The sequence below is a fragment of the Triticum aestivum genome, chromosome 2D, assembly GCF_018294505.1.
Source record: "Triticum aestivum cultivar Chinese Spring chromosome 2D, IWGSC CS RefSeq v2.1, whole genome shotgun sequence".
NCBI lineage: Eukaryota > Viridiplantae > Streptophyta > Magnoliopsida > Poales > Poaceae > Triticum > Triticum aestivum.
Window position 1 is genome coordinate 97,762,292 of NC_057799.1, and position 10,976 is coordinate 97,773,267.

Here is a 10,976-nt window from a genome sequence, read left to right on the forward strand (position 1 = left end):
TTGAAACTTCTCCCCCATTGGCATCGATTGCCAAAATGGGCGAAAAGCTAAGAAGACCAATATAAAAGGTGTTCCTCCAAACGTTGTGTATTTCTCAACAAGAGAGTGGAATGCCATACACATATCCAAAGGTAATACTTGGTGGAAGACCAACTATATTGAGGCACCAAGATTGCAAAAGAATGATATGCCACAAAGACATAACAAAGAGAGAAACAAGCAATCAAAAGATACCAATTGAAGCAAGCTATCAAAAGATACCAATTGAACCAACTAGACCAATGATCCTACGTGCCACATGAATAAAGATATTATGATATGAGCAGAGGAGTGTTCTAAAGAAACTAGAGAAGCTCCCCATGATTTGTGCACAAAAAGAATTTTTGTATTAGGATACAAAGTGCACAAAATAGGATCATAGCTCCCCCAGAATCAATAGAAACTTACAACAAGTGCAAGTGAGCATATAGGAAACTAAGCCTAGTACTTGCAACAAACACATGGTTGAGCAACAAGTAAAAGAGGCAACTTAAGAATGGGCTCAACCAAAATGATGTGTGTGAGTCAAGGCAATGCACTTGAGAAGACTAATGTACGGATGAGCATTAAGCATCAACATAGTCTTGAATAGTGGAGATACAAGGTGCATGACATGTCCTTCCCACACACACCAAGCAAAGGGGTTCACAAGCACACTTCAACATGCAAAAAGAATAACCAACGCTTGTGACAACCCATGGTGAAGAAAGAAAGTGAAAGCTATGTCAAGAGGAGGGATACCAATCGAGATGGCAAAAGCCTCATCAAGACAAGCAAGAGACAAAATATCTTCACCACACAAGAGTGCATCAAGATACAACAAGGTAAGATCCATACTCAAGGCAAAGCTTTCACGGGGCCACCAAAGAAATAATACAAGAAAGAAAAGGTGGACGTGAAAGAAAGGATATCTTCTAGATATGTAATTTCTCTCAAGTGTATAAGATTATAGGTAGATGAAAATCATGATGATATTGATCCACAAAGAAGGATGTACACACGAAATAGTTACAAAAAGGAAAGAATAAGATATCCACAAGGAAGTCATAAATATACCAATAAGATATTTGCTTGAAAGCATAGCACATGGCTAGATATGGTCTTATTGTATACAAATGAATTCCGATCACACGAACATCAAAGACATCACAACTAGCAACATGAGATCATCGTTGAGATGCTTTGAGAAAGGAAATAAGGTATCACAAGATGGAATGAATATCATGCCAAGATGCAACCTACACAAGGTTGAATGCAAGAAAGGAATGCATGAAATAGATACTTGTTACCGAGATATCATTGGAAGGATGTAGAAGAAACCAATTGAAGGTAGTAGATAGTTCATTGATCATCCTAGCTTGAGTCCAATAAGCACATGGTGACACCACCTTCCTTGTGAGTGAGCTGAGCATCCAATGCATCTCCAATTGTTCCTAGAACAACAACACAAACAAAATGGTACCCAAACTCATTGGGGCCAAAAAGTTAGAGAACCAACAATACATAGGACAAACTCCACTTAAATATGTGCATACATATATGAGAATGAATTTCATGCACATCTCATCCAATTTGAGACTTGGTGGAGTTTCCCCTATATATTGGGTCAAAGAAAGAAAGAAAGAAAGAAAGCATGCCAAGGAGACTACATGAAGTTAATATGCATGCTCAATACTTTCAAGAACCGATACCAATTGACAAGAAAAAAAAGTGAAGAAAAGATACCAAATGAATAAATCGTCACTTGGAGGATATCAATAGAAAGATACATCAAGGAATGAGATATCCAAGAATACAAGCAAAAAGAAAGATGTCAAACTCCCAAAAGAGAGAATGGTTCCAAACAAACCAAGCCCGCTACAAAGTTTCATGATGGCACAAAGTACCAGAAAGAAACGGTTTGCATTCCACCAACACACACTTGATAATGATCACAAGGTGAGCATTCTAAGAAAAATAGGATAGCTCCCCCAAGCATTGTGCATTATAGAGAATTTGCATTTGAATACAAAAAGCACAAGATGGCATCACCACTTTCACTATATCTGTACAAACACTAGACAATCTCAAGGAAATAACAAGATCCACAAGTGGTATGGAATACAATGGGAGTTGACACAATCCTAGGCAGGAGATAAGGAAAATAAAAGCAAAAGCCAATGTAAAGATGATCAATAATTTCTACCACATATGTGAGTACCAATTGTCAGAAGACAAGAAGTATTTGGAGATAATTCTCGGTGGTAGACAGCAAGGATATCCAACATCATCTTGACACCAAGAAAAAGGAAAATTGCAACTTGTAGAGCTAACATGCCACCTAGGAACAAGATAATTTACAATATCAACTCTAGGTGACAATATCTCAAATGTACACATTTTCTAGGCTAGTAATATACACATAGCATATTACTCCCCCATAATGTGATACCAATTAAGGATAAACAAGAGGCAAATAAAAGGATCCAACAAGAGATAATTAATGGACTATTTAGAATTTGAATTTCTCATGAGAAGACATACCACATAGCGACTAGATAATCTTGAAATATCAATAATAGATGGTACTACTCATGTACACACATTTATAGGATTGTGAGGTGCACAAAGCATATCACTCCCCCATAATGGGATATTCCATTAATCTCTCACAAGAGCCAACTAAGAAAAAAAAAGATGCAAAAAGGCTCAACACACAACACACACGTACATGATGTGCAAACCAACATACACATACTTGATTTCTCAAGATAAGCAAATTGGAAGCACAACATATACAAGCACATGCAAGATACAAAACCACAACATGCTAAGGGGCAAGTAACTTTCAATGTAAGCAATTTAAGCATGAGTTACCGCAAGGAGGAACACTGGATATACGATAAAAAGATAATTCGAATGACTTGGCTTGAGACAATATGAATGATGAGGACCCCTTAAATCTTCATAATGTAGCCAAGTCTCCAATGACCTCCAACAACACTTATTGATCAAGTTTGAGCTAGTTGGTCCCCAACCAAGTTGGGTCCTAAGAGGTTAGTCACAATACGCTTGGCTACCCAAATGGTTCTTTGCTTCAAACCACTTTGAGTACCAACAAACTTGGCAAACACATCGCCAACCTTATCCTTCCCAAGAGAATAAACATCATCAATAATAATTGGGTTGGATAAGTTACCACTAGTGCATGAAGAGGCGAGGTTACCTTTCTCATGACATAGGTAGCAACGTCTACTCTTCACTTTCTTCTCACTTGATTTCTCAACTTGAGAAGCATTAGCTTGAGTCTTCTTGGGAAGAGGCATTTCTTCAACTTGAGGTTGAGCATGAGAATGCACTTGTAGCCGCTTCCCTTGTTGCTTGTCACTAATGGACTTCTTCTTCAATGGGCAAGATCTAACATGATGCCCTTCAATTTTGCACTTGAAGCAAATAATCTTGGCCGAATTCTTGACTTGTTTTTGGCCCTTCTTGTTGTTGCTCTTGGACTTCTTCTTCTTATTGGAGTTGAATCCAAGTCCACCTTTGTCATTGGGGATTTTTGTACACTCAAGATATTGTTGAGTGTGGCATTTCCCTTCATGACACTTTTCCAAGTCTTTCTTCAAAGAAGTGACTTGGGCCTTGAGCTCTTTGATTTCCTCTACATGGTTAGTATCAACACAAGCACTAGAGGAAGTATAAGCTTCATCGTTAGAGCAACAAGGCAAGGAAAGTAATTCATCACAAGATGTACCAATGTTATGCATGGATGAATCGCAAGGACTAGCACATGGCAATATAGCATTTTGACTAGAAGTAGTGCTAGTATCCACATGAGGCTCACTAGATGTTACCTTAGCAAGCATGGCCTCATGAGCTAACTTTAGCACATTATGGGATACTAGAAGATCATCATGAGAGTTTGTGAGCTTTACATGATTTTCTTCCAACATCCCATAATTGCTAGATAGCAACTCAAATTGAGCCCTTAGCTCAACATTCTCCTTCAATATGGATGCTTCACAAGAGATAGAGTTAGTAGCACAAGCATCATCATTAACAACAAGAGGAGAAGACAACTTGGCAAGCTCTTTTGAATATGAAGCTTTAAGTTGAGCATGCGACTCAGTGAGTTTGATGAGCTCACTCTTAATGACCCTTGATCCATTTTCGAGGTGCTCAAAGTCCTCAAGGAGTTTAGCATGCGCAACTTCAAGCTCCTCATTTTTAGTTTCAAAAACATTGGCCACCTCAAGAGCTCTATCACGAGATTCCCTCACTCTATATAATTCTAGAGCAAAATTCTCCTCAAGAGATTCCTTGGTGGTTTGTTCAAGTTCAAGAGCTTGAGAGAGGTCCGCAATATCATTAGCGTAATCATGCTCATGACCTTCCATTTTATCAATGGTGACCCCATGCTCCTCAAGACGAGATTCCAACTCATCAATATATTTCTTGCCCTCAATAGCAGTAGACATGATTTCCATGAAGTTGGAACGAGCAATTTTATTCTTAAGAAGAGCTTTAAAAATCATGTCCCCCTTAATTTTTAAGGAGGCAACATCATCATTCTCTTCATCATAATCAACATCATCATCACTCTTGCGATCATCAATATCATCACAAGATATAATGGGATTCAAAGTGGGAGATACCTTCGAAGCCTTGGCCATAAGGCAAAATGCAATAGATGATGATGTAGGATCCCTTGAAGCACCATCCAAGACCACATCTTGTTCCATGGAGTGTTGGGTTTCCTCTACATTGTTAGCACAACAACTCGAGGAAATGCATGAATTTTTATCATGGCAACAAGATATAGCAAGCATATCATCATGAGATTTAGTCAAGCAATTTCTACATGATATGCAAGGACTATCAACACAAGCATGTGAAACATTTGGAGTGCTCGAAGTGCTAAAATCCAAAGATGAAGCATTGCAATAAGAAAGTGATGAAGGATTATCACCAATAAGCCCACTATCATCATTGCAATGAACACCACTACTCACCATGTCATTACCTTGTGGCAAACCACATGTAGGTGAAGTAGAAGAAGTTGAGAACGCAACACGACCGGAAGTGGAGGGAGAACAATCATCCTTACAAATCTTGGACACACCATATTTATCTTGAAGCTTTGTCCACAACTCATGAGCATCCCGGAACGGCATGAGTTGAAATAAAAATACATTGCTCAAAGCATCGAAAAGCACATTAGAAGCTTGAGCATTGAGATAAGAGTTTTTCTCATCCTCTAAAGATAATCGTTGGGGATCCTTTGGAGGAGAAAAACCCATATCTACAATTCGCTCTAAATTTGGGTCCATGACCCTAAAGAGATTAACCATGCGAATTACCCAAACATCAAAATTTGTGCCATCGAAACTAAGAGTGTCAGAGAATCCTAAACCTCTAGTCGACATCAATACTCTCTAGGCGGTTAAGCCTAACAAGAGAGACGAGGCTCTGATACCAATTGAAAGATCGAGGATGTAGCCTAGAGGGGGGGTGAATAGGCGCTTTAAAATAATTACGGTTTAGGCTAGAACAAATGCGGAATAAACCTAGCGGCTAATTTGTCAAGCACAAAACCTACAACATCTAGACTCACTATGTACACCAACAACTTATGCTAAGCAAGATAAACTACTAGGTGATAGCAAGATATATGACAAGAAACAATATGGCTATCACCAAGTAAAGTGCATAAGTAAAGGGCTCGGGTAAGAGATAACCGAGGCACGCGAAGACGACGATGTATCCCGAAGTTCACACCCTTGCGGATGCTAATCTCCGTTTAGAGCGGTGTGGAGGCACAATGCTCCCCTAGAAGCCACTAGGGCCACCGTAATCTCCTCACGCCCTCGCACAATGCAAGATGCCGTGATCCCACTAAGGGACCCTTGAGGGCGGTCACCGAACCCATACAAATGGCAACCCTTGGGGGCGGTCACCGAACCCGTACACTTTGGCAACCCTTGGGGGCGGTCACCGGTACCCGTCAAATTGCTCGGGGCAATCTCCACAACCTAATTGGAGACCCCGACGCTTGCCCAGAGCTTTACACCACAATGATGGAGCTCCGAACACCACCAACCGTCTAGGGTGCCCAAGCACCCAAGAGGAACAAGCTCAAGGGTACCAAGCACCCAAGAGTAATAAGCTTCTCAACTTGTAACTTGCACGTATCACGTGGAGAACTCAAACCGATGCACCAAATGCAATGGCAAGGGCACACGGAGTGCCCAAGTCCTTCTCTCTCAAATCCCACCGAAGCAACTAATGCTAGGGAGGAAAATGAGAAGAAGAACAAGAAGGAGAACACCAAGAATTGAACTCCAAGATCTAGATCCAAGGGGTTCCCCTCACACAGAGGAGAAAGTGATTGGTGGAAATGTGGATCTAGATCTCCTCTCTCTTTTCCCTCAAAAACTAGCAAGAATCCATGGAGGGATTCAGAGTTAGCAAGCTCGAAGAAGGTCAACAACGTGGGAAGAACACGAGCTCAAAGGATAAGCTTCATTGGGGAAGAAGACCCCCTTTTATAGGGCCTCCCGAATCCAACCGTTATGTGCTCAGCCCGCACACGAGTGGTACTACCACTCCACGAGCGGTACTACCGCTTAGCACGGTCAAAACACCCCAACGAGAGGGAAAAACACGAGCTGAAAATCTGCCAGAGAGGTAGTACCGCTCTAGGGAGAGGTAGTACCGCTTATAAGAGGTACTACCGCTCGAGGGGAGAGGTAGTACCTCTTATAAGAGGTACTACCGCTCGGGGGGAGAGGTAGTACCGCTTATAAGAGGTACTACCGCTCGAGGGGAGAGGTAGTACCGCTTATCGCGAAACCCGACACGGAAAACGCATCCCCAAAAGCAGCGGTACTACGCGCGGCACAAGGCCGCGGTACTACCGCTTACAAGCGGTACTACCGCTCGAGAGAGCAGTACTACCGCTTGAGGCTTTTAAGAACACAACAGAGAAAACAGAGGATGCAATAAAGCTGAAACTGCCACAACTTCTGCAAATGAACTCCGAATTGAGAAAACTCAAGCTTGTTGGATAGAAGACAACGAGTAGCATCCAAACAGCAAAAGGTTATAATGAGAAGAGGCAGGGGAGGTATGCCTAATATATAGAGGAGAGAAACCTCCAACCGAGAAGAACCGGCATAACCTCCAACATCGAACATCATAGAATATGCATGTTAACTCCGTTTTCGATGAACTCGAGCTTGTCATGAAGATGACCAAAAGCTCCAAATCTCACAAGGAGGAAAACCAAACAAGAACCAATAAAGATGATGCAAGGATGCAATGGTTTGGGCTCTCTACGAACGATGCGATCAAGCTACTCATCGAGAGCCCCCCTTGAAAGAACGACAATCGATCCTATAACCTGGTCTCCCACAACTACCATGAGACCGGTAAAACAGAAAACCTATCAAGGGCAAACCTTTGCCTTGCACATAGTCCACTTGAGCTGGATGATGACGATCTTGACTCCCTCAAGCTAGACCACCTTTCTTGATTGCGTTGGCTTGGTGAAGACTAGTAGATTGCTCCCCCATACTCCACTATGGGTGAGCCACTCTTCGGCACATCTTCACAAGTCCATTGTCACCACAATGGATGGCAAGCTTCAAGCACTTGATCTCTTCGTGATGCTCCGCTTGAACTTGCATACCGCAAACTTGATGACGACCACCACTTGATGTCATCCTCCATGGGTTGTATAATATCTTCCTCTTGACGCTAGCCCATGGAAACATACCTAACCCCACATAGAACTCTCACGTAGACCATGGGTTAGTACACAAAGCATAAAGGACAATGCTTACCTTACCATGCGATCATGTGATCCCTCTCGGTACATCTTCTATGCTTTGTGTGTTGATCAACTTGATTCACTCTTTGACTTAGTCTTGGTCAACCTTGAATCTTTCCAACTCTCTTTATTTGGATGATGTCTTGAAGGTAAACATGAATGACCACACACACTTCTTCTTGAAGACATGCTTGCAATAAGCTCAACACTCACAAGACCAATATTTGGATAATTCCTTAATAGCACCTTGGTCATCACAAACTCTCCTTGAAACCAACAAATGGACTCCAAGAAAAGCCTATGGACAAACCCTTCAAATATAACTCAAGGCAATCATTAGTACATAGAGATTGTCATCAATTACCAAAACCAAACATGGGGCACCGCATGTTCTTTCATCATCCTCTTATAAAAAGCACCAGCTGGAGAGCACTTCTGTCATTTATATGCTTTGTTATTAATTGATGTTGAGTATGAATGTGATTGGATCTCTTTTGCCATGAATTACAATGTCTAGTCAGTCCTTGATCTTCAGGGGTGCTCTGCATTTATGTTTTGCGGTCTGAGAAAGGGCTAGCGAGATACCATTTTGTCATATTATATCATGATTGTTTTGATAAAGTGTTATCATCCGAGATTTCTTATTATTACTCGCTAGTTGGTTATGTCATTGATATGAGTAAATGTGAGACCTAAATGTTATTGTCAATATGGTTAGTTCATAATCTTTGCTGAAAACCTGAATATTGGCTAGACATATTTGCAACAACAAGATCAAACAGAGTTTGTAAAAGTTTTTCTTTGTCACTTTCAGTTTCTCAACTAAATTGCTTGAGGACAAGCAATGGCTTAAGCTTGGGGGAGTTGATACGTCTCCATCGTATCTACTTATCCAAACTCTTTTGCCCTTGTTTTGGACTCTAATTTGTATGATTTGAATGGAACTAACCCGGGCTGACGCTGTTTTCAGCAGAATTGCCAGGGTGTTATTTTTATGCAGAAATCAAAGTTCTCGGATTGACCTAAAAATTTACAGAGAATTTTTGTGGAATATATAAAAAATATTAGCACAAAAAGATACCAGAGGGGGGCCATCCAGAGACCACAAGCCCTGGGGGGTGCCCTGCAGGCTTGTGGGCCCCCTGGACCTCCTTCGACCTTAACTCCAACTCTATATATTCCTATTCTGGGAGAAAAAATCAGAGAGAAGGATTCATCACATTTTACGATACGGAGCCACCACCACCTCCTGTTCTTCACCAGGAGGGCTGATCTGGAGCTTGTTTTGGGCTCCAGAGAGGGAAATCTGTCACCATCATCATCACCAACCTTCCTCCATCACCAATTCCATGATGTTCACTGTCAGGAGTGAGTAATTCCTTCATAGGCTTGTTGGACGGTGATGGGTTGGATGAGCTTTATCATGTAATCGAGTTAGTTTTGTTAGGGCTTGATGCCTAGTATCCACTATGTTTTGAGATTGATGTTGCTATGACTTTGCTATGCCTAATACTTGTCACTTGGGCCAGAGTGCCATGATTTCAGATCTGAACCTATTATGTTTTCATGAATACATATGTGTCCTTGATCCTATCTTGCAAGTTGTAGACACCTATTACGTGTTATGATCCGCATACCCCAAGGTGACAATAATTGGGATTATTTCCGGTGATTACCGTAGTTTGAGGAGTTCATGTATTCACTAAGTTCTAATGCTTTGTTCTGGTTCTTTATTAAAAGGAGGCCTTAATATCCCTTAGTTTCCTTATGGACCCCGCTGCAACGGGAGGGTAGGACAAAAGATGTCATGCAAGTTCTTTTCCATAAGAACGTATGACTATATACGGAATACATGCCAACATTACATTGATGAATTGTAGCTAGTTGAGCGTCACTCTAGGTTATAACTGCTCCATGATGAATGCCATCCGACATAATTATCCATCACTAATCCAATGCCTACGAGCTTTTCACATATTGATCTTTGCTAAGTTACTTTGTCATTGCCACTATTACAATCACTACAAAACTGTTACTGTTACCGTTATCACCGTTACCGTTACTCCCATACTACTTTGCTACTAAATATATTGCTGCAGATATTAAGTCTTTCAGGTGTGGTTGAATTGACAACTCAACTGCTAATACTCGTGAATATTCTTTGGCTCCCCTTGTGTCAAATCAATAAATTTGGGTTGAATACTCTACTCTCGAAGACTATTGCGATCCTCTATACTTGTGGGTCACCAATACTGTAGCGACCCAACCCAAATGGATCAAGTCTCTGTGCTTAAGTGTCATCCCTGGATCGGTATGCTGACACACACAGTACTCGAGGATTTATAACAGAGGTAAATCACATGTATAAAGTAACGTAAATACCATTACCTCAATCCAAATAGCGGAAGTAACAAGGTTGTGGATTCCCATCAACACCAACGGCAAAGTTGAGTGTAGAAATCGTAACCCTAACGAATCACTTACTCGTCGTAAGATATCCTGCAACATGAAACGTTGCAACCCGAAAACGGGTCAGCACATGGAATATGCTGGCAAATTCACACCATAGAGAAATGATGAACAAAGGCTATCACTACATGCATATATGGCTGGTGGAAAAGCTCTATGGTTATAATGTTTTTGCGAAAAGCCAATTTTTCCCTACTTCAAAGGAATAAATTTTATTTAACTATCATGGTGGTTGTGAAACATTGAGATGGTTGACAGCATCTCAATCCCAATTAAGTATCATCATTAACCCAACAAGATTAATTAAAGTAACATGATGAGATCAACGGGATAATCCAAGAACTAGATACTCAAGATGTCCATAACCGGGGACACGGCTAATCATGATTAGTTTGTACACTCTGCAGAGGTTTGCGCACTTTTCCCCACAAGACTCGATCGCCTCCGCTTGATTCTCGCACTGCATGATGTTTGAGAAACGGATGACCGAGACACAGTCTTTCAGAAACAATCACTCTTTACTCTGGATGGACCGGTACACCTACTTTCCCCTACATCTGCTAGTCCACCTCTTCAAGAGATCCTGTAACCTACTCAGCTATGCTAGAGCCCATAATAGCTTGTGGCTGCACACGGAAGTTTCTAGCATGAATAA